Source organism: Ambystoma mexicanum, chromosome 9 (assembly GCF_040938575.1).
Source record: "Ambystoma mexicanum isolate Mex_15411 chromosome 9, UKY_AmexF1_1, whole genome shotgun sequence".
Taxonomy (NCBI): domain Eukaryota; kingdom Metazoa; phylum Chordata; class Amphibia; order Caudata; family Ambystomatidae; genus Ambystoma; species Ambystoma mexicanum.
Window position 1 is genome coordinate 906,523,084 of NC_090931.1, and position 22,260 is coordinate 906,545,343.

The 22,260-nt window shown below is 50.8% G+C and overlaps 1 protein-coding gene across 1 annotated transcript in view; it reads left to right on the plus strand.

The window, feature by feature from the left end:
- Positions 1-22,260, plus strand: part of MCM3AP (minichromosome maintenance complex component 3 associated protein) — a 1,669,219-nt gene that overhangs the window by 1,194,354 nt on the left and 452,605 nt on the right. The gene's annotated exons all lie outside the window — the stretch shown is intronic.

The following is a 22,260-nucleotide window of genomic DNA, read 5'->3' on the forward strand; positions in this document are numbered from 1 at the left end:
GATGTTGTATTCAAGCAGAAGATCTTCGCAGCGTTTTACCCACAAGGAGACAATGTCTCTTCCATCCGATGGCGCATTGTGAAGTATTCGGAATTGCGGGATTCTCTCGTCAGCTCTGGATTTCCGATATAATGCCAGTAGGTTCCAGCTAATCCGTGCGTGCAAGGAGATTAAAGCAAGTTCATATCTTATACATGCAGTCGAAATGCCTGTTGGTAGACTTAAGGCTTTAGTCCAGAACACATGCTCTAACAAAGCCGAATGATTAAACGAGCATCCGAAGGCATTCTCGGCTCCAAATGTTAGTATTGGTGATACTTTCTGTTCATAGAAGTCTCTCAAGGGTCGCATTGAGAATTTTCCAAACTTTCTATGCAGAAGTAGAGCCTGACATGCTTGTTGTCCGCATTTCCTTTTTGATTCGAGTAACCATGGAGCATCACAAATGCTGGAATTTAGAGTCATGCCCAGCTACTTTACGCTTTTTGATATGCGAAGCGGCTCCTGACCTAACTTCCATGCAAATTTTGTTCCCTTTGCATTTTGTTTATTGCTTAAGTTGTGCAACACCAGGATTTCACTCTTAGCTGCATTAATTTTCAGATTGTCATGGTCACGTACTTCTGGACTGCCTCGAGTTTTCGTTGTAACCCAAATAGGGGTTACATACAGAATAACTAAGTCATCAGCATACAAAATCCAGCTTATTTTGGATAAATGGAGCTTAGGTGGAAAGGACCGCACCAAATCTATTGTATCGCCAATTTCTGAAATGAACAAACTGAAACTTGCCGCAGCCAGCGGGCAGCCCTGTTTCACCCCCTTATGCGTCTTGATCTGCGATGACAGGGTACCTGTTTGATCCAAGCGGATAGAAATTGACGTGTCCGTGTGCAATTATTTAATGGCCTCTAGCAAACCAGCAGGGCAACCCCACAACCTCAGCTTTTGCCAAAGTAGATCTCGATCAATCATGTCAAAAGCACATGAAAAATCCACAAAGGCGGGATATACTGAGGTGTTCGCACGTAGTGCTTCCATCTTTAGCAGGTTCAAAATAAGTAGGTTCAGGGAACATCCCACATATTTTACAAAGCCTGCTTGTCTTTCGTCAATTCTATTTGCTGAGTGGGCCCAAGTAATTCGTTTTCTTTGGCGCAATGCAGCATAGATCTTGCCTAAAACATCTAACAAGGCCACAGGATGGTAGTTTTTAGGAGACGTTCTATCGCCTTTCTTAAAGATTGGGACAATTATCCCCGTTTTCCATGAGGCAGGAGTTTGTTGGTGCAAATTATTTTTCACAAAAAAGTCAAAGCACAAATCTGCCCAGAGGTCAGGGAGTTGCTTAATCGTGAAATCCGTCAACCCATCAGGTCCAGGTGCCCTAGAGTTTTTCGCTTTCATAACTTCTCGAATTTTCTCTCTCGAAGTATAACTCCCATGGTATTGTCTCGTACACCTTTGAGGAATTGCTAGCCGAATTTTTGTTGTATAGTGTCGTAAAGTGTTTTACCCACTCTACCTCTGACACCAAACATCTTTGTAAGGCTCCTTGCGACGTTTCCATACAATTAATGATTCGCCAAAACTCCCCCCGGTTCTCATTTGTGAGGTTCTTCAACATAGCCTCTGCATCTTGTTGTTGTAGCTGGTATTTGTGGCTCTTTAACCAGTTCTTGTAGGCTTGTTTGATAACTCTGTTTTTCGACCTCCTTTCACTCGCTGGGCCTTGGTTGTTTCTTCGAATCTCAGTGTGCATCAATCTCTTACGCTGCATCACCGTTAGATCTAAGCAGTGGGTCTTCCGAAACGACCATTGTTTTAGCCCAATGTTTTTAACCTTAAATTGTTGCAGTAACGAGGCATATTCTAACTCCTCCGGCGTTGACTTAAATGGATTGTAAAGCTTTGACACCTCTTGTTCCTCCAGTCTCAATCTTAGGCGATTAGATTCAACCTCAACCTTAGTCGTCCATTTTTGACCTTGGACAGTTTCAGATTCTTGGAATTTTAGCTGCAACATTTCATGATCGCTGTTTTTCATGGGGAGAATTTTCAGTGATTTTACCCTAGCATGATGAGCGTCTGTTGTGAAGATTTAGTCTATAGTTGACGAATGGCCATCCCGGTGCCATGTCGACTTCGCCGGGATGTGTCCCCTTGCGTACTGCCATTTAACATCGTGAAGCCTCTTGCGTTTAATTCCTCCAACCAATCCTTCGCAAGTTGTTCTTTCTCTGGGTAATGGGACTTGAATAATCGATATTTAAATCACTGCAGACAATGATTCCGACCCCCTTGTTTGAACCAAGCAAGTTATTGATGATCGTCGTTACTTGGTCAATAAAAGGGTATGTCCCCGTACAGCGATGGTTCCAGTACAGATTGATAACCTGAAACACATCTACGTCCTTCAATACTTGATTCCTCTTGCCTATCTCAGATACTTGAATGTATGATGTATAATTTGTGGATTTTAACAAGTGATAATCTGAAGACCGTTTGATCATGGTTAAAAGGCCAGCCATCGGTCGCCCTTTTGCTGCCTTAATTGCTGGATTCAATGCACATTCAAACTCTGAGATAACTGGCATATCACCCATCCATGTTTCCTGGAGACAAACCAATTGTGAATCTTGAAGCCAGTCATTATTTAGCGAATGGAGAAAGCCACGAGTGTTCCACGAAGCAAACGTACAGGCTTGCGTTATTCCGTCTTTCGGGCGTTAGCTTCGGACTTACTCATTCAATGCTTTGGCCAGCCATTTCCAATCTTGTGTTTTTTCTTCACAGGACGGGCTTCCTCCTAAACTTGTTGCACTCGCGTCCAAGGATCTGCCACTATTAATAGTAATACAAATTTTATCCATTGGACTGGTTCTTGAAACCACCTCCTGGTCAATAACAGTCACCCTTTTGGAGTCACCCGGAGGTAGCCCTCCCTTGGGTACCGGTTCAGTTCTAATGTTCTGGGCAATCAGCATTGGTGCCATCCTCTCTGGCTGCTGTTTCATCGTGGTTGGGTATGAATTAGACTCTTGTGGGATTATCGCAGCCCCTGTGGCAACATCTTTCTCCCAATTTTTGCCATGCACCTTCTCCATTATTTTGAAGATATCAAATCCCAAGGACAAAAGGTCTTCGCCTGCTTCCAAGATTGCATTAGCGATTATGTTGGAGTCAACATGCAAAATCACCTCATCATTGCATGTTTCTTCAGGGAATTCCACAATTTTGATGTCCTTGTAGCCTACTGAACGTAGGCGAGGAACGTGGTGGAGCAATCTTAATACAGTTGCTCGATTCAGGATTAATTTGTCTCGAGACTCCAGCCTCTCCAACATCAGTCAGGGCATGGGCCATGGGGTGCGCCGATTCCCGCCTTTTATTGCAGTTCAAACTTTTGTCCAACACTTTAGGCCAGTGGTATTCAAACTGTGGGTCGCGACCCCTAGGGGTCCGCGGGTGCATCCCAGGGGGGCCCTGAGAGCTCAGCATGAAAAAAGATTTTTTTTTTTTTTTTTTTTAGATTGGAAGAAATGGGCAGGGGTGGCCCACGTGGGCGGGCTGAAGCATGAAACTGTCTCAGGCAACAATGAAAAAGTGGCCCACAGTTGTAAATGGATATTCATTCCTTTAGTCACAGACTGGGCCTCATTACTACTATGGCGGACCAGTAACAACGGTGCTGGTAAGCTACCGGCACCGTTGCTACCGTTCCGCCATAGTAAGAGTTGTGCTCGTGGGTGCTTGACAGCCCCCGCCAGGTCTGACCTCAGCTCGTCGGATGCACCAGCACCGTTATTAACGGTGCCGGTGCATCCGAGCTCCCCATTCCCATTTGAGCCATATGGGGCTCAAATGGGAATGGGGATCTACCGGCACCTTCAAAAGGGCAATTATCATGTCCGCCTAACTCGGCATGACCTAGTAATTGCCCATTCGCGGGTGCCAGACCCGGATGCAACTCCAGTGGCAGCCGTGCCGGTTTTACCGGCACAGCTACCGCCAGAGTAGTTATGAAGCCCACTGTTTCAATAGTACCCAAAGGTGTGCTTTGTGTTAAAATGTAAGTAAATTGTGATATATTCAGCAACAATGGTCAACATTACTAACTGCATAGTTAAGTAACTCATCAAAATGGTCCACATTGGCCAAAATGGTGGCCCATTTTGATTGGCCCAAACTAGCATTTTACATTTTTGGTACAGGCATTGCCCTATAGGCCTGTCCGAGCCTGGCGGCTCATCCATAATGGCAAGAGGCGCCCACCCAGTGGCCCCTCACCCATTATGGAGGAGCTAAGGAGCCAGCCCAGTGAAACAGTGAGCACTCCCTCAGCTGCTTTATCCAGCTAATGGAGTGCTCCTGGGCTGGCTGAACTGTCAAAGGGAAACACTGTTTCCCTTTGACAGTTCAGTTTAGTTCCCCAGCCGCACATGCTCACTGAGCCATGCAAGTGCTGGGGCGTTTTGCTTCGCCAGCATTGTATAGCTCATTGGAAATGCTGGCTGGGGCACTGCATGTCTGTATGTCCGAGGGGGAGCTCCTGCGCCTCCTCGCACATACGGACAGAGCAGCTGGAGCAGGCCGTTTCAGCACCCACACACAGGCCAATGCAGAAGGTACGTTTATGTTCATTGTTTTTATTTAAACATGTGTATGGATGCGTTATGAGTGAGTGTATGGTGATGGATGCTCATGTGAATGATAGAGTGATTGCTGTATGAATGTGCAGCGCCTTGCATATACACATAATCATGTTCATTGTGTTAGGACCAGTGGGGCCCAGGGGACAGGGATGGTATCTTTTTACCGGACATCTATCATTCAAAAGCCTCTGCCTTGTCCACAAGGCTTTCTGGGGCCTGGGTCCAAAATACCTTCAGCTATTCCTCCGCAAATACCTCCCCTCTCGAGCTCTTCACTCCTCTACCTCCAACTCCCTCAGGGTCAGTCGTTTATCAAAGAAACGAGCTGGGGGTAGATCTCCGTCTTCGGCTGGGGCCTCCCTCTGGAACAGCGCCCTGCCACTCTAAAACTTGAGGAGAACCATCTTTCTTCCTGCACTTATCAGACCTACCCTGTCTGCTGCCTTAAACGTAGCACTTGCAAATTGCTGGCTGCACTACCACTGTTTGTTGCCTTTATTATTTATTTATTGTTATTTATCTGTTTCTCCTCTGCTTCGCACTTTCCACTTCTCCCCCCTTCCATGCACTTTTCCCCTCACACTTGCCCGTTCTCAATGTCACTGGGCCTAGTAAGATCGCTGTTTTATTCTCCTCTGTTCCCCTCCCTTGCCTTGTCACGCTCTGAAACACTTGTGTACGAGCGCGATAGAAATAAAATATCAATGCCTGCCCCCTGGACTCCCAGCAACAATTGCAAACTGTTTGGCTATTTACCCATTTTTTGTTAAAAGTATGCTCTACAATGCAACATTTTAACCTATTATTTAAAAAAAAATTCACAGGGGGAAACCCCCCCGAACCTCCCCTTAATGCCCCTCCACTTAAAAAAGATTCACCAGCCGCCACTGGCCCTCAGACTGTGTTGGGAACGGGATGGGGGAACCGAGGGACTATGGTGGGAGCACAATGGGCGGCAACCATGGGATAGTGATGGGAGCAGAGTGGGGAGAGCCCTGGGTGTGTGATGGGGTGGGGAGAGACCAGCGACTGGGTAGGAGTGGGATGAGGGAGCCCAGCGACTTTGATGGGAGCAGGTGACGGCGCGCAATATATACTGTCCATTTGGCATTTCTGGGGGGTCCCGACCTGCCCAAATTTTGCTCAGGGGAGCCCTGGCCAAAAAAGTTTGAAGACCACTGCTTTAGGCTGATCCAGGTCATCTTTTCTTAGGTCCAAACTAGCAGCAGACCACGGGGTCAGAGTGGAATCAGATCTTTCTCTTTCCACAGCTAAGACATTCATCGGTAGTTGACTCACTCTGCCAGACTCAAGCTGCTTCATTCGTAAATTAAAGGTTAGCTGGTCTCTTTTTTCTTGTAGAAAACACAGGACTCAGACATGCCGAGTCCCTGTTCATACCCAAAACTTCAGACGGCATTATGGCGCAGCTTCTTCCCCCCTTCACCGCAACTGGTTTGTTTGAATGGTCCGGAATATCCAGCGATTCGCTCGAAGTGAGGTTTATCATGGCACCTCAGCATTCATTCCAGTAGTCGCCTCTCTCTGTCTACTAGGCACAATGATCCCTCTAGTCGCTGGAAGACCTTCTGCATCTTCACCGTCTTCATAAACCGACAAGTTCATCAACTCCTCTTGGTCTACATTCGTGGCTTCAATCATCTGACAGTCACTTGCTTGCGGAGCACTTGGCAGTGACTCCGCTATTAACTTAATACCTTCTTCTATGACTACACCGGATTTCAGCCATGTGGTGATGGCTTTGTCCACAATCTGTAGCACATTAATGTTACGCAGAAATATGCGAGCACCTCTTTGATGATTCAACTTACGTCCTCGCAGATTGTTTTGCTTCTTGGCTTCCAGAGGTTTGGATTTCTTACTTTCCACCTTTTTTTGTTGGACAGCATCTGCGCCCCCAAAAATGGGAAACAAGCTTGCTGACTTTAACACGTCAACATCTATAGCTGTATTCCCCGTGCACACTTCCGGCACTGTTGTATGAAGTGTTGAACCCGACGCAATTTGACTATCAAGTTGTCCCAGATTTTCAGCGCTTCTAGCTTGTAAAAATGCTGAGTGGAAGGAGGTTTCCAGTGTGGTGTCGGGTCCACTACTTTCACTGTGTAGATCACCAATTACCGCACGCCCTACTACCTCGCTTGCCGAGGTAGCACAGTGGGTGCTGACACAGGACCATTAGACGGCACTAGTATACTTTTTGGGCTTGTGTTCATTGGACCAAGATTAATTTCTCGATGGCTTAGTTGCCTTTGAGCTGCTTCTATCTCTGGTGCTGAAACACTATTATGCAATAGAGAGAGTGCCGTCGGCTGCTCCTTCCGTGGCACCTGCAAGACCGCGCAAGCTCCTGATGGTTCACCGCCTTTTGCTTCCATATGGGATTTGCGAAAGAGAGCCAGTGCTTCACTTGCCACTTCTGCAAATAGTTTTTTGTCAATCATGTCGTTATGTTTCCCCTCATTCGCTGAGGCGAGGGCTGCCAGAACTTTCTGGTTCACATTTTCTTGTGTTTCTATGTCCACTGTGCAAAGCTTCTAGATGCAATAGTTTTGAATTAATTAGAGCAATTAATGTTGTTAGATCTTTCACATTATCGTTTATTGCTTCATAGAGTTTGGTAAACGGCGCCAGCGAGATTGCCATTGCAGAAGTCAAAGATGATAGTAAATCGTTTGTGGGCACATGCACACAAGGCGCCGAACCGCCATCTTTAACCTTTCTCTTCGTCTCATGTGCTGCAAATTGCTCTCTTTGAACTTTTGGAAAAGGTCGCTCCACAAGAGATTAGTCCCCAGATGATGTATCATCTGTTGGATCGGCACACTTTGAATTGTGCAACCTTTGGCTTAGTCGACACGGCCTCACACCATGGATTGCATTGGGGTAAGATGTCAGCCTTTTCTGGGATTCTGCCACCTTTCCCACAGATGACTGGGAGGACTCGCCAGTTGACTCAGCTTCTAAAGTCCTAGCACGTTTGTAGAATCCAGACCCCCAAATGTCACGATTAGCGTCTGTCAAATCATGACACTGTCTTTTTTTGAAGTAATTTACGCGCCACATTCTGCTCCGGAATGGACACTGGCGTCTGTTTCCCAGCGTGTGCTTTATTCAGCTCAATCAAGTTTTGCAGTACTGTTGAAACCACCTCTAAGGAGTTCCTTCGCTCAGCGGTAAGCACGCCCCCTAGATCCTTCTGCAACCGGGTTCCGCATTGCAGTCCTACAGCATCACAAGACACTGCTGGCATACAATCTGGGCTTGTCAAGTTTGGCTCTGTACAGGCACCCAACGAGGCCGCAGCAGTGAACACTTCTTCATCATGATGTAGTTCACAACTATTCTCGTGGAGAACCGGGTCCGCCATTGTTGCGGGGTAACTGTTGGTGCTTACCTGACATTCGCGCTCTTGCCTCCTAGCGCGTTCGCCTCTAGCTGAATCAATGTCGGACACAGAGAAAGGGGCCACAGGCAGCCCCTGGGGGATGGCAGCTGTCCCCGATCGACTGTCACGGCACGCCTCAGCCGAATCCTGCATGACGCATCCCTCGTTGGCAGTGCACAAAGCGTCTACCTCCAAACTCCCCCGCGCTGCATCATGCGGTGCTGAGCAAGCCACAAGCTCCGCCTCTGCACTCCTCGGCAACAGCGATATCGGGGAAAGCGGGTCCGCCACACCCATCCCGCGCAGCGGCGACCGAACTGGAGTCTCCACCACACCCATCGGGAGGCACACTCCCACTCCAACCCCGACAGTAAGTCCATCTTCAATGCTACTATTTCGGGCTTCTTTCGCACCCATAGAAATTGTGGGGAGATCCACAGTCACAGTGACAATGTTCGCCTGCAAATGCACAGATGTGGGTTCTAAGTCGTGTGTTATTGGGAATCCAGTGTTAATTGGGGCCACGGCATCATCTGCATTTTGTATAGCCTCAGAGTCACCTTGAGGCAAACAGGCACCAGGCTTCAAAGTTAACTCCATTAAAGAGTTGCATGAAAAATACTGGCTCACCTGGTTATGCCTGTCGCGTTTTACTGCTAGCTCCTCTTGCTTACCCATGCGTTTTATTTGGGCTCTTGTCCTTAATGCTGGCAATGCGGGATCCATAATCACAGCTCACAATAGGATTGTCACAATAGTGCAGACAATCCACGTTGCCCACTCGCCACAGCCAAACAGTGATGTCCACAGCCCTTTGCACCTCAGGGCTTAGCGCCGCAAGGGCGGTGGAGGCGGCCTTATGTACCAGGCGACCAGGAATGAATGTTAAAGGTACAGGCACACGCACCTCCAGTTCACCAGTTCTCCAAAATCTGCTATTTCTCCTCCAGGTAGGTCAGTGCACTCGCCACAGCCAAACAGTGATGTCCACAGCCCTTTGCACCTCAGTGCGATCATATTATGGTAAACCTGTCTAGATGAAATAGATTTAGTTGCAAGTGTTTAAACATTACTGCGTAAGAAATATTATAAGTGAATGTGTGTTGGTTGATCATACTAAGTGAATTTCAGTGACTCTTGTGTATATAAAATAAATATATATTTTCATATATTTAAAGTTTAAGTGTTTCTTTGGTGTACTCTACAAATTGGGTTCATCGTACTTACCTACAGCTCACATCTTCCTCTTTTTTTGGATAAATTCTTTTTATTGGTTTACAACAAGACGGGCATTCACGTCGCACAAACATACAACAAAAAAGGAGATGAGATTGACTAGGTTAGGTTGGTGGGTCTGTCAGCCAAGGCGAGAGCGGTGTACATGTTAACAAACAATGATCAGGCAGGTCATGTCATCACAGAGTGCGCGAGTGCGGTCATGCATACGCTTAGTTCCAAGGAGAAGGCAGATAATTCCCCCGGGGGAAGATGAGGCGAGGACCCTCCGTGTTAGTGTCAAGGTAGACGCTGGGGCTTCCTGAGTCATGTAGTGCCGGATCATCTACTTTCAGAAATGTGCCCGGGCAGCCTCTGGCAGAATATATGCGTTTCTCCATGGACGCACATCTTTACATCTCATTGGTCCATCTACTAATGGTGGGTCTTTCGGGTGCCCCCCACATGGTAGCCACAAGTCCTTTGGTGAGGCCCAGTGCGGTGGCCATGAATGTTTTTACCCCCCTTGTATGGTCTGTCTCCCCCAGATGCCTAGCAGCATGGCCTTGGGTTCCAGTGGAGCCGGGTTGTCCAGGATCGCATTAATCTCATGAATACATTCACACCAGAATTTATGTATGACATCACATTCCCACAGAATGTCAAGTAGGCACCCTACGACACTTGGGGCAGTGGGCATCTTCTCTCAGTCCCCACTTGGCGAGTTCAGCCAAGGAGTGGTAGGCCTGGTGGAGTATTTTGTACTATATTATCCTTAATTTGGCGCCTATGCCTACTTTGCGGGGGAACATCAGGGCCTCCACCCACTCCTCTGACTCCAGTGTGCCCACTAATCTCTCCCATCTCTCCCGCAGGCGGGTTAGGTCTCAGGCCCCGAATGCAGTAATCACCTGGTACAGTGTCAATGTGGGTTTTGCTAGGATTCTTGCGTGTAGGACATTGACCTCGAGGGGTGAACTTTTAGGAATCTCTGAAAGGTTGGGGAACTGGGCGTGTAGGGCATGTCAGTTGTGCGTGTCTGTAAATATATCTGGGAGGAAGGTCAAACTCCTCTCGTAATGTTGCAAACGGCTTAAGGTGTCCGTCCAGTAAGACCTCTGTGGGGGTTAATAGGCCCTGATCCTCCCATCTGAGAAAACGGCCCATTGTCATGACCTCTGGGATGTACCCATTATCCCACATAGGTTGGCACATCATCGGTCGCCTCGCCCACCCAATGTGTTGGAGTGCTTCGTTCCACACCACCCGTATTTGGCGTATCATCCCCGGGAGGTCGGCCATAGCGGAGTCCGTACCATATAGGACTCAGAGGGGCGTCCGGTCACCCGTGCACCTAATCTCGAGCCCGACATGTGGAAGATCAGGGTTCGCGTGGAGCAAGTCATTCAAGACACCTAGCTGTACAGCCCATTCGTAGGCCCGAAGGCACGGTATACCAAGCCCCCCCCCTGCCAGATTGACCGCTGGTTCATGGTCAGGGCAATGCTGGTTGTTTCCCGCCTCAGAGGAGTTTCCCAAAGGATGGAGTCTATGTTGGAGAAGGTTGTGGAGGGGATGTGGATGGGGGCATTCTGGAAGACGTAGAGGAATCTCGGAAGGGAAAGCATTTTGAACAGGGCTGCCCTCCCCAGTAGGCCCAGGGGAAGGGATTGCCAGTGGGTGCTGTCTGCCTCGAGCCTGCTCACCACAGGTTGGAGATTGAGTTGAAGGAAGTCCTCTGGTTTGGGGGTCAACCTGATACCGAGGTAGACAAAGCTCTGGATGGAGACCGAGTAGGGACAGTGTGGCAGAGCGCACTTTCACCGATGCCATCAACCACGAGCCAACGCTCTGGCTCGGGGAAGAGGAAATCGGAGAATCCGGGTAAGCTTCGGGAGAAGCCCCAGTCGATCCCAATGGAGAGAGCCGAGGGGGAGCGAGGCGGTAACCCTCCCTCCAAGGTGAAGGCCTCAGGCGCGCCTAAAGTCATGAAGGCCCTGATTCACCCGGCTAAGGCCTCTATTGAGGGAGTGGAGGCTACCCCAGTGGAGGCGACCTCGCGGAGGGAATCCTCTTTTCAGCCCATCGAGGAGACCCCTGTGAAACCCCTGGGTGGAAAAAGAGGGGGGGGCCCGGTGGCCATCACGGACACAGATACAGCCTCTGAAGAGGAGCTGGCTGGAGTTGCGAAGATCCTGAACAAGAAGTTCGAGGAGGTCCTGTCCCACGGGAGGGATCCCGACGAGACGGACTAAGAAAGCGACGAAGAAAGCGACGGTGGTGCCGACGAGGAGCCCGTGGAGGTGGAGGATTCCACTCCCCAACCGTCGCAGCCGGTGCCTGAGCCACAAGACAACTCGGGAGCCATCTTGATGGCGATCAAGGCCTTGTGTACGGAGATGAGGTTAAGGTTGCCCTTACAACCAACGGATGATCCAGTGGAGCCTGGACCGTTGGGAAGCCCTCCAAGCAAGCAGAGGAGAATTCACTCCCTCCCTTCCAGCCTTCACGGCCTTCGCAGCCTTCATCTCCTTCCCTGGATTCCCTGGAAGTTACAGATGGTCACCCTCCAGCACGTGCTGGGACAGCTGGAGAAAGGCTTCCTATCGGCGCTGGACTTGGAGGATGCCTACTTTCACATCCCCATTCTAAAAGGTCATTGAAGGTTCCTGAGATTCGCAGTCCAAGGGCGACACTATCAGTTCAAAGCCCTTCCCTTCAATTGAAGTCAGCGCCCAGGGTATTCACCAAGTGCCTAGCACCAGTGGCGGTGCACCTGCGCCTGCAGGGGATCCACGTCTACCCATGCCTGGACGATTGGCTCATTCGGGCAAAGACCAGAGAATTTGCCGTCGTGCACACAGCAAAGACCGTCCAACTGCTCACTGGATCGTGATCTGGGATGCTCGAACAACTTCATGAAATCCCACTTGGTGCCGTCGCAAGTCGCCCTGCTCCTGGGAGCCAGGCTTGACACAGTGGCGCGATTGGCTTCTCTGTCGGAGGAAAGGACGAAGGCCATCCTGAGCAAGGTGCAATGGCTGCCGACAATGGACGTGGCCAGGATGAGGTCCATCAACTCTCTGCTCAGCATGTTGTCCTCGTGCATCTACCTCGTGCGCCTGTGCACGCTGCCGATGCGTCCACTGCAAGAGTTCCTCGACGCCCCTTTGATGCAGGCGGCAGGCAACTTCAAAGCAGGGATCTCGCTCAACGAGACTTTCCGCCAAGCGATCCGGTGGTGGGGCACCCGCGCACACCTGGCGGCGGGTATGGACTTCCAGACCCCGGCAAATCAGGAGACGGTGACGACGGACGCCTCCCTGGAGGGATGGGGAGCGCACACCGGAGATCTCCACGCAAGAGGCCTTAGGATCCCGGAGGAGAGGTCACTACACATCAATGTCCTGGAGCTCCGAGCTGTGTTCTGGGCCCTCAGGTCGTTCCTCCTGTCCCTCAAGGGCAAGGTGGTAAGGATTTCACCGACAACACCACCACGATATTCTACATCCGGAATCCGGGAGGCACCAGATCCCCAACCCTATCCAAGGAAGCCTTGGATCTGTGGCACTGGGCCATCGCCCAAGGGATGTTTCTGGTACCCTTCCATTTGGCAGGAATAAAGAACACAATCGCCGACTCACTCAGCAGGGAGCTGCGCTCGTGCCACGAGTGGGAACTGCGTCAGGGTCAAGTGGATCTACTCTTCCAACGATGGGGCAATCCCCAGATCGACCTGTTCGCGACGAACACCAAGTGCCGGAGGTTCACCAGCAGGTTTCCCCAGCCGGGGAGCATGGGCGATGCCTTCTCATTCCCCTGGGACGGCCTGTTCCTGTATGCGTTCCCACCGTTTCCGTTGCTGCTGCGACTCATCAACCAACTCAGACGGTCCCGGTGCAGGATGATCCTCGTCGCAACGGCGTGGCCGAGACCGATCTGGTTCCCGGACCTTCTGGACATATCAGCGTCACCCCCACCCCCAGTCAATCTGCTGACGGACGCGGATCTTCACGCCAGAGAAGGAGGCGCCATACTCTACCACGACCCGGGGTCACTGAACTTGCAGGCCTGGCTACTGCAGAACTAGAGTTTGGAGGCTACGATATCCCGGCAGACTGCAAGGAGATGCATAGGAGACACAGCACCTTTGTGGATTACAGCCCCTCAAGTGCTGCCGTACTTGCTATCGCTGGCCAAGGTGGGGCTGGCCCATGCCTCCATCAAACTCCATCTGGCGGCTATCTCCCGCTACACCAGATCTCTGGGGCGCTCATCCCTGTGGTCCCATCGCCTGGTGAAGGAGTTCATGAAGGGACTGTTCCGATCGTTCCCGCCGGTGAAGGCTCCGGCCCCCGCGTGGGAGCTCAACGTGGTGCTGACCAGGCTCATGGGGCTGCCATTCGAGCCTCTGCATTCGGCACCGTTGAAGTTCCTGTCATGGAAAACAGCGTTTCTTGTGGCCATCACCTCTGCACAGCGAGTGGGAGAGATCCAGGCCCTCTCCTGCAAGCCTCCATACCTGACTTTCCACAAGACGAGGGTGGTGCTGAGGACGCACCCCCTCCTTCATGCCCAAGGTGGCATCGGACTTCCATTTCAACGAGCCCTTGGTGTTACCTGTTTTCTTCCTGTCGCCTTCTTCGCCGGCCGAGAGAACTTTGCACTGGATGGATGTAGCTAGAGCGCTGAAGTTCTACGTGGACCGCACAAAGAGTTTTCGGAAGACATCACATCTGTTTGTGAACTTTGGACCTGTGAACCAAGGGAAGGCTCTCTGGAAGGCTTCCATTTCCAGATGGCTCTCCGGCTGCATCATGCACTGTCACCGGTTGGCAAACTGACCATTGCCCGGCCGTCCGAGAGCCCATTCAACCAGAGCGATCGCTGCTACCACAGCGTTCTTATCTGGTGTGCCCCTGCTGGACATCTGCAGGGCTGCTATGTGGAGGTTGACGCACACCTTCACGAGATTCTACTGCGTCGACCGGGATTCCAGGGAGGAGTTCAGGGTCGACCAGGCAGTGCTGCGCAACCTGTTCGCCTGAAGGTGGGCCTGGTGAGGAGGTAAGAGATGCTTAATGTTGAGTTGATGAAATGCTTAATGTTGAGCTTTGCCACCTCCCGTGGTTGGGCATGTGTGTACTGCTATGTATTCTTGTATTCATGAGCTTGTGAATCCATGCCAGACCCCATGCTGGAGAAGGAACAAGTTACTTACCTGTAACTGTTGTTCTCCAACATGGGTCTGGCATGGATTCACAAGCGAACCCTCCCTCCTACCCCTCTGCTGCTCTTCTCTTGGTCCTACTGCCACTTTACGTGCTACCAAATCTGAAGATGGCTGCCAGAGGAGGGGCTTAGGTAGAGGGCAGTAATTGGCCGTGGGCAGTATGACCCAGAGACCAGTGATTGGTTATTAGGAGAAAGACAGTTCAGAAACGAAACTGAAACTGATTTTTTTCTTTTCCGAGAATTCCCTGCCTGCCAACGGGGAATATTCATGAGCATGTGAATCCATGCCAGACCCATGCTGGAGAACAACAGTTACAGGTAAGTAACTTGTTCTTTGACCCATGACACAAAGTCGGGCCTGAACCCCATGCGGTCCATAATATTCCATAGGGCGGTCTATCCCACTGAATCAAAAGCTTTTTTGAAGTCAACTGCAAGTACCGCCAGAGGCTCTTTAATGCCAGAGGCCAGGCTGATTACAAATTGGGTCCTGCGCAGGTTCATCCTGGTGGACTTAGCCGGCATGAACCCACACTGGTCTAGGTGGACAAAGGACGAATGACCCAGAGCATTCTGTTGGCCAGGACACGGGCTAGGATTTTAGCCTCCCCATTGATGAGCGAGATGGGTCTATGAGGTGCATAGATCGAGGGGTTTCCCAGGCTTGGGGATCCCGACGATGGTGGCCTGTCTAAGGTCATGCAGGAGCATACCATCTGTGCAAGAGCGCAGCAGCATGCGATGCATATGGTCCGCCACAGTCTCGCCCATTCTTCTCCAGGTTTCGGCGGGGAAGCCATTAGGGCCTGGGGTTTTGCCGGGTTTGAGCTGGGACAGTAGTGGGGCCACCTCCTCCTCTGTGACTTCCGATTCCAGTTTCTCAGTCTGGGATCTGGAGAGCCTGGTGAGATCCACGGTGTCCAGAGTGTGAGGACGCCCTGGCGGTTGTAGTTTCCCTAGAGGCAGTTAGATGTTCATAGAAGGTAGCAAAGGCATTCGCTATGTCTGCTTCCTCATGGAGCAGGTCCCCTTCGGTCCCTTTGATGGCCCGAAATGTCCGCGAGTGCTTTCTTGTTGCTCCAGCCAGGCCAGGGTCTTACCAGCCTTGTCACCAGTGGCATAGATCTGGCTGCGCATGGTGAAGTGGGCGGTCCTGGCATTGTTGAGCGCTAGATTTTTAAATGTTTCATGGGCCGTAATCATCTCTTCTTTGAACTCTGGCGTACCGGAGGTTAGGAATTCTTCCTCACCTCTCGCTGCAGCCTCCTCCTTTTCAGAGATTTCTAAGATTTGGTGGCAGCAGTATGTTATAACTAGAGAGAGGGCTTCTCAGAGGAGCACAGCCTTGTAACCCTCCCATAGTGTAACAGGGCTAGATCCCGAACCTTCGTTGAGGGAGAAGTACTCGGTCATATTTTTTACGAGGCCTTGACACCTCGTGGACGCCCAGATAGTATGCGTTAAGTCTCCAGGAGGGTTGTTGCTTGGCGTGGGTCTGTTTTATAGTGAGCAGAAGGGCGAGAATGGTCCGAAATGCCCCTGGCTAGGTGGGTGGCAGTTTTCAACATATGTGCCCTATCCTGTGGGACAAAGAGGTAGTCTATACGGGGCAAGGAATTATGGCCATTGGAGAAAAGTAGTAACCCAGGTCGGCGGGGTGGAGAATGCGCCATGTGTCTACCCATCCTAGTGCAGATGCGAAGGAGTAGAATTTGGTTTGCGCTTCGGGGTTTCTGTTTCCCACACGCGATCTATCTTTTCGTATGTCCATGACTTCGCCACCCAATACCCACTTATCTGCCCGTGCCCCCATGATCACCTCCTGGAGGTCCTTGAGGAATTTGTGTGTCAGCAGGGTGGGCGTAGGTGCCGCATTACCCCAGGAGGTTTTCCCAATGTTGCCCGTGACCACCCCAAATCGGCCTCTCCGGTCTGTGTGAAGCACCCTCAGTTGAAACGGGACCCTTTTATGCAGGAGGATCATGGTGCCCCGGGAGCCACTAGAGAACCCGGCATGGAAGGTGGTTGCGTAGTTGGATTTCTTGAAAAATGTATATTCTGTGCCCAGAAGGTGTGTGTCTGTCAGGAGAGCTATGTCTGGTGAGTGTCTATTTAGTTGCTGGAGGACTAGTCGTCTTTTAACCCCGGAGCCCAGCCCGTTCACATTCCAAGTAAGCAGGGTCATGTGTCTATCGTGTGCCATTGGTAATTTTGTGGTGGTAGCATTAGCCGAGTGGGGTTGAGATGTATGCCTAGGGCCTGTCCGGGTGGGCACAGATCGTCTGTGTTCGACCTTTAACCTCACAAATTGTGTCCCGACCTGCCCACCAGTGGTTCAGGCGCGTACCCGATCTTGAGTGGTGAGAGTGGTTGCTTTGACTGCCTTCAAAAAAACACCTCAAATTCCCCCCACCCGATACTCCCCCTCCCCTCCCCTCTCCCACCCTCCCCCCATCCCGAAGCACCTGTAACCTGAACCAGACGCCAACAGGGCGCGTAACAAGAACGTAAATAATTATAGGGCGGTAGCCCGGACTGAAGTGGTGTAGTTCACCTCATGGAAGGCGGCGGCCGCTGTGTCAAGTCCCTTGGGAAGTTGCATCACGGCCCAGGTGTCACAGTGTAGCAGTATTCACCCGTTCTCTGTAGTACTCTCGTCGGGATGTGATGCCGTCGCGGTTTCCGGGGCAGCAGGGGTTGAGCGGGGTGATTCCTGTTCTGACCCAGGTTTCCGTCTAGGGAGTCCCGGAGGCGATCGGCGGGGCCCGGACCCGTTGAGGACTTGAGTTTCAAGCAATTCCCATGCCTCTTTGGGAGTGTAAAACAGGTGGGTGGCACCCTTGTGGTGAACTTTGAGTAGTGCCGGGAAGAAGAGCCATATTTAACCGACAGATTGCAACTTTTTTATTCACGGAGTCGAAGGACTGGCAGGCCTTCTCGGCCTCCTTAGTGTAGTCGGGGTAGAACCCAATGGAGGATGGTATCTCGTTCCCGGAAGTTTAGGAAGCGTGCAATGATTGTCCTTGGTGGGGCACCGGGGACAGGCCGTCCAGTGTGGACTGTGTGCGCCTGTTCAATAGAAAAAAACGTTGAGAGCTTTTTAGGGGTAAAGATATGGGTGAACCAGTCCTCGAGGAAAAGTTCAACACTGGGGCTCTCTTCCTTCTCCGGGATCCCAAGAAGCTGCAGGTTTTTGCGTTGTGCCCTGCCCTCGCTGTCCTCCGAACAGAATTCAGGTTGGTCGACCTTTTTGGCAATTGCTGCCAGCTGCTTTTACAATTGACTGTGTCTTCTGTATCCGATACTCTTTGTTCCGACTCTAGACGCCAGGTTGTGTAGGTCTTGGCGGAGGAAGGGTACCTCCGTGGAGAGGCCCCCTATCTTTAGTTCTAGTGACACCCTCGAGTCTCATGATGTTGGTGAGTGAGATGGGAGGGTCCTGAGCTTCGTCTCCGGGTTCTTCGCCGCCAAGGGTTTGCAATGTGTGCCTTGGGGGGTGGGGGGGCCCTACCGTAAAGTGGTCCATTTTACTTTGCAGGGCCTGTCTTTTGGGCTTGTCCTTACCCATTGTGTTTATTGCGTAGTCTCGGGAGAGCTGTCGGGTCATGGTACTCGTTATAGTCCCGTGGCGGGACCAGAGTGTGGAATGGTGCCGTGTGTCTGGATTCTACGGGTCCTAGGTGGGTCAGAGGCGGTGTCCCCGGTCAGGCGTGCGGTCGCTTGGGTGTCTGTAGGTTGTCACCCGGGCAGATAGCTCACCCCCAGCAGTTCATGACTTGTTGAAAGGGTGCCGTTCACAGTGCAGGTCGGCATGACTTGCAGTACCAGGAAGCTGGTTACGGAGGTGTTGCAGTTTGCGGGGGGCGCCGATATATCTGTGAGCTTGGGCCACTGCTGCATAGTTGATGTCGTAGAGGGTTGCGCTAATTGGGCCCCTCACTCGTTGATGAATCCTATTGCCCCACGGGATCCCATCGGGGTTGCCATGTCAGTCAAAGCTGCAGGTCTTTATGTTGCTTGCCTTAGCCTGTGCGGCTCACCCCCCCCCTGAACCCCAAGCGGGCCTCCCAGTGCGCAGACCCACCCTGGGCCCTGCTGGGGTGGCGATGCAGGAGCTCTCAGTAGTATCGCCAGGGGCGAATGTTAGCCTCTCGGCTCAGGCGGCGGAGGGAGGGGGGGTGCACTCACCGTGTCCTTGTGTGATCGATCCTCCGGAGTGCAGTGGGGCCCGCGTGCTAGTTACTGTTGCTCCTGTCTGTCATCAGGGCCAGGTGTCTGCCTGGCTGTGCTCCGGCTATTGTTGCTGACGTAGTCTGGCCGTGGGGATAGTACCAGGGATCTACCTGTGCTTCGGCAGTCCCCCAGGTATGTTGCGCTGTGTTGGAGGTCACTCCACGGGGCTTCTCGCCGGGGCGCGGATGATGTAGCTGGGGGCCATGGTACGGTCCGGCCGTCACAATGTCTCTGTCCTTGGGGTCGGTGGTGCAGCAGAATCCGCTGGGGTGTAGGTGCCGCTGCACCTTTGTGGCAATGCGACTCGCGTGCATGAGTCTCCAATGCGAGCGGGGAGGAGGGACAGGGCCAATGTTGTCCGGGGCGCTGAGGCGCCGTGTGTGGGTGGCTGCTGCTCCAGATAGGTGTGCCGCAGGTCTGGGTGGCATGGGGCTCGGGGAGGATCTGAGGCACCGGCCGTGGGCGGACAGCGGGGTTATGTGCAAAGCGGGTCCCGCCTCCAGAGCGGCTCCTCCTGATCCGCAGAGGGCCGTGAGGCCGATAGTCTGTGTGGACGTTGCCCCTTTCCGATTTTAGTCAGGGTTGTGAGAGCTGACCACCTGGGTGTTCGGTCGAGCGGGCTGTGATATTTATAAGATGTGCCTGCGGGGGGGGGAGCAGGATAGTGAAGGAGAATTAAGGCGGCCGCCAGGAGCTGCTCACTATTTCGACCACATCCGCCACTCGCACTGAGCAGTCCCCAAATCTTCCTCTTAAGATAAGCCTGACTGCTCTGCCACTCTACCAAGTTCTTCGAGTAGTACATGCTGAAACTAAGAGCTGCGGATCTACAAACCACTGGTATAGTTCAGTAAAGTCCTACCTCCAAGTGGGACATTAGTAAAACTCCCCTAACAAAGGGGCAGGCTGCCGACCTCCTGGAATCATGACGACTCCCTCTCCAACAGCTTGAGGTGTCGGAGACCCGAGCCGAGGTGCCTGCCGTGCCAGGAGCAGCAGCCATGAACAACCGAAAAGAGCGCAGAAAGGCACTCGAAGACAGCATCCCAGGTTAGCCAAGTGAGGCTGTGTGACTCCGGGACACTGTGGTGGGAGACGCGTGTTGAAGAAAGGTTGGAAAGCTCACAAGTGATTGCCGCTTCAGAAAGGTAAAACACAGATGCTGGATACATATGATGTAATGAAGGTTAGTGAACTTTATGAAAAGGGCGGTTTAAGAATGCCGAACTGTAAAACAATTGAAAAGGCAGCGGAAGGGCTAGAAAAGCAGTAAAGTTAAAAGTGAATGAGAAACCTGTGAACAGGGTGCAAATTCCCAGTAGGAGAGTGAACTGAGATTTTTCCATTACATTGTTTTGGAGATGAATGAAAAGCAGTTTAAATACCGAACCATAGGAAATTGATCATGAGTGAATGCCACATGCATGGACAGGAGAGGAAAACGTTCCCTGATACAAAGGAACTGTTAATCAGATAAACTGAAGAAAGCAAGCATTTGTAATGAAGAATGGTGAATAAAGCAAGCATTGGCTAAAGCTTAAGGAAATTTACAAGTTGTGGCAAAACTATTAAAAGGTTGTGATACTTCAACAAGTGAATAGTGGCGAGACAAGTGTTGGAAGAGACTGCCAAAATATAAGTCTGATACCACTGTTCAGCTGAAGCAGTGGTGGGGCAACTGTGGAAAAGAAATCAATTGAGTGTAGTGTTTGCGTGCCCACTAATGGGTGGACCGTGTAGTCCGGCAACTGTGCCTAGACCGAATACAACCCACTCATGAGAAGCCACGTGAATCATTTATAAGTCTGATTGAATATACAGAAGCGCTTGTGCATTGTGAACTTAGAGTTGAACTTTATTATTTTGATGAAAGAGCGAAGAGCCTGAAAGCTAGGAAGAATCCCAAGGAATTATTGTTGTATAAATAGTGAGGGACTTGAAGGGAGAGCCCCAACACTTATTCATTTGAAGCTGGCATCCCTACACAGTTGAACATATAGATGTGAGGGCAAGTAAAAGGTTTAGACACAGCCGGGCATTTACTTTGGACTTTCTGACACAGACTATCCTTAGCTTTGTTTAGGTAGGGAGATCCCACTATAGTAGGTAGGCTTTATCCCCACGCATCATGATTTTAATAAATGTTGTCTGTTTACTTCCTGATGTCTTCACACCAGCTGCCTCCTTAAAGGGTGCAGGTGGTACAGAATTCAGCTGTGCATTTGGCCAAGGGTTTTCCCTATGGCCATCCGGGTTTGAATCGTCTCGGCAGGACCGCCATTGGCTTCCTGTTGTAGCTCGGATTCCGGGTAAATCACTCTATATCATTCATTGAGCTTATCAGGATGACGTCTGTCTGTCTGTCGCTTCAGGAAACATTTGTACCTTACTGGCCAGGGCGGACTTTGTGTTCGCTTCTTCATCTCTGATGGTGGTACCTTCCTACAATTTGGAACGCTGTGGTGGCCAGGCTTTTTCCATGGCCGGCTCGAAACACGGGAATGCTCTGTCTCTGTTTTTGCGGTGCAGCTCTGATTTTTAATTAAGTGCTTGCTTGAAAACCTATTTGCGTAATTTTTTCATAAAAATCTCATGCATGTTGGCCTATATGCATCTTTTAGCTCCTTGATGCCCTTCGTAATTGTCACGCGCTATACAAATGCAGATAGATAGATAGATAGATAGATAGATTGATTTCAGAGTGTAATGATCTGACGGAGAAGGAACTCCCTGAAAGTCTTCAGGCCCACTCTACCAGTGATCTGCTATTTGCCTCTGCCTTGCCTGTCAGATGGCTATATGCGCTTTACTGCACACATTCACCAAACGCTACTCTCTGGATTCCCTGTCAAGTCGTAAAGCCTGTTTTGGTTGTGCGGTGCTCCAGATGTTCCTGGTTTATTTTGGGAGTCTTTCTCGCTCTCCTCCTTCCTCAAAGTTCTGTACATCTTTAGGAGTCTATGTAAAATGAGGAATCTGTTGAAGGAAGGAATCCATTCGAGGAACAAAAAACAACTTGTCTCTCAATAATGTTCCTTGTGATGGATTAGTCCTTTATCCTACAAATTCCTCATTGCCCTCCCATCCTAACTCTCGTACGGATAGGGCGTACACCTCTTGTTGTTCTTTGTACACTTAGCTACTGAGTTTGTGGATGAGGGGGTTGAACTGAGGTCACAGGGTGCAGCTAGCTCCATGTATACTTCACTTGAGTCAAAGGTGGCAGGGACTCTGGGCAGAGTCGATGCATGGCTGAAAACCTTTCTGAAGTCCGATTCATGCTAGAACATTAGAGAGGTAAGTTCATCTTGCGATAGACCCTTCCCAAAGTGAGTCGGTTTCTGTGTGAGATGGTTACTGTGTTTGGTTGTACCCAAACAGCTTGAGATTATTGTCATAACTGCTACTCTGAAGTTGAATCCATGTATTTTAAGTTCTATGGTTGGTAGTCGGGATGGTGCAATGCTGAATTGAGCGTGAAAGACACTGGAATGGAGATATTGCTTGTAGGTC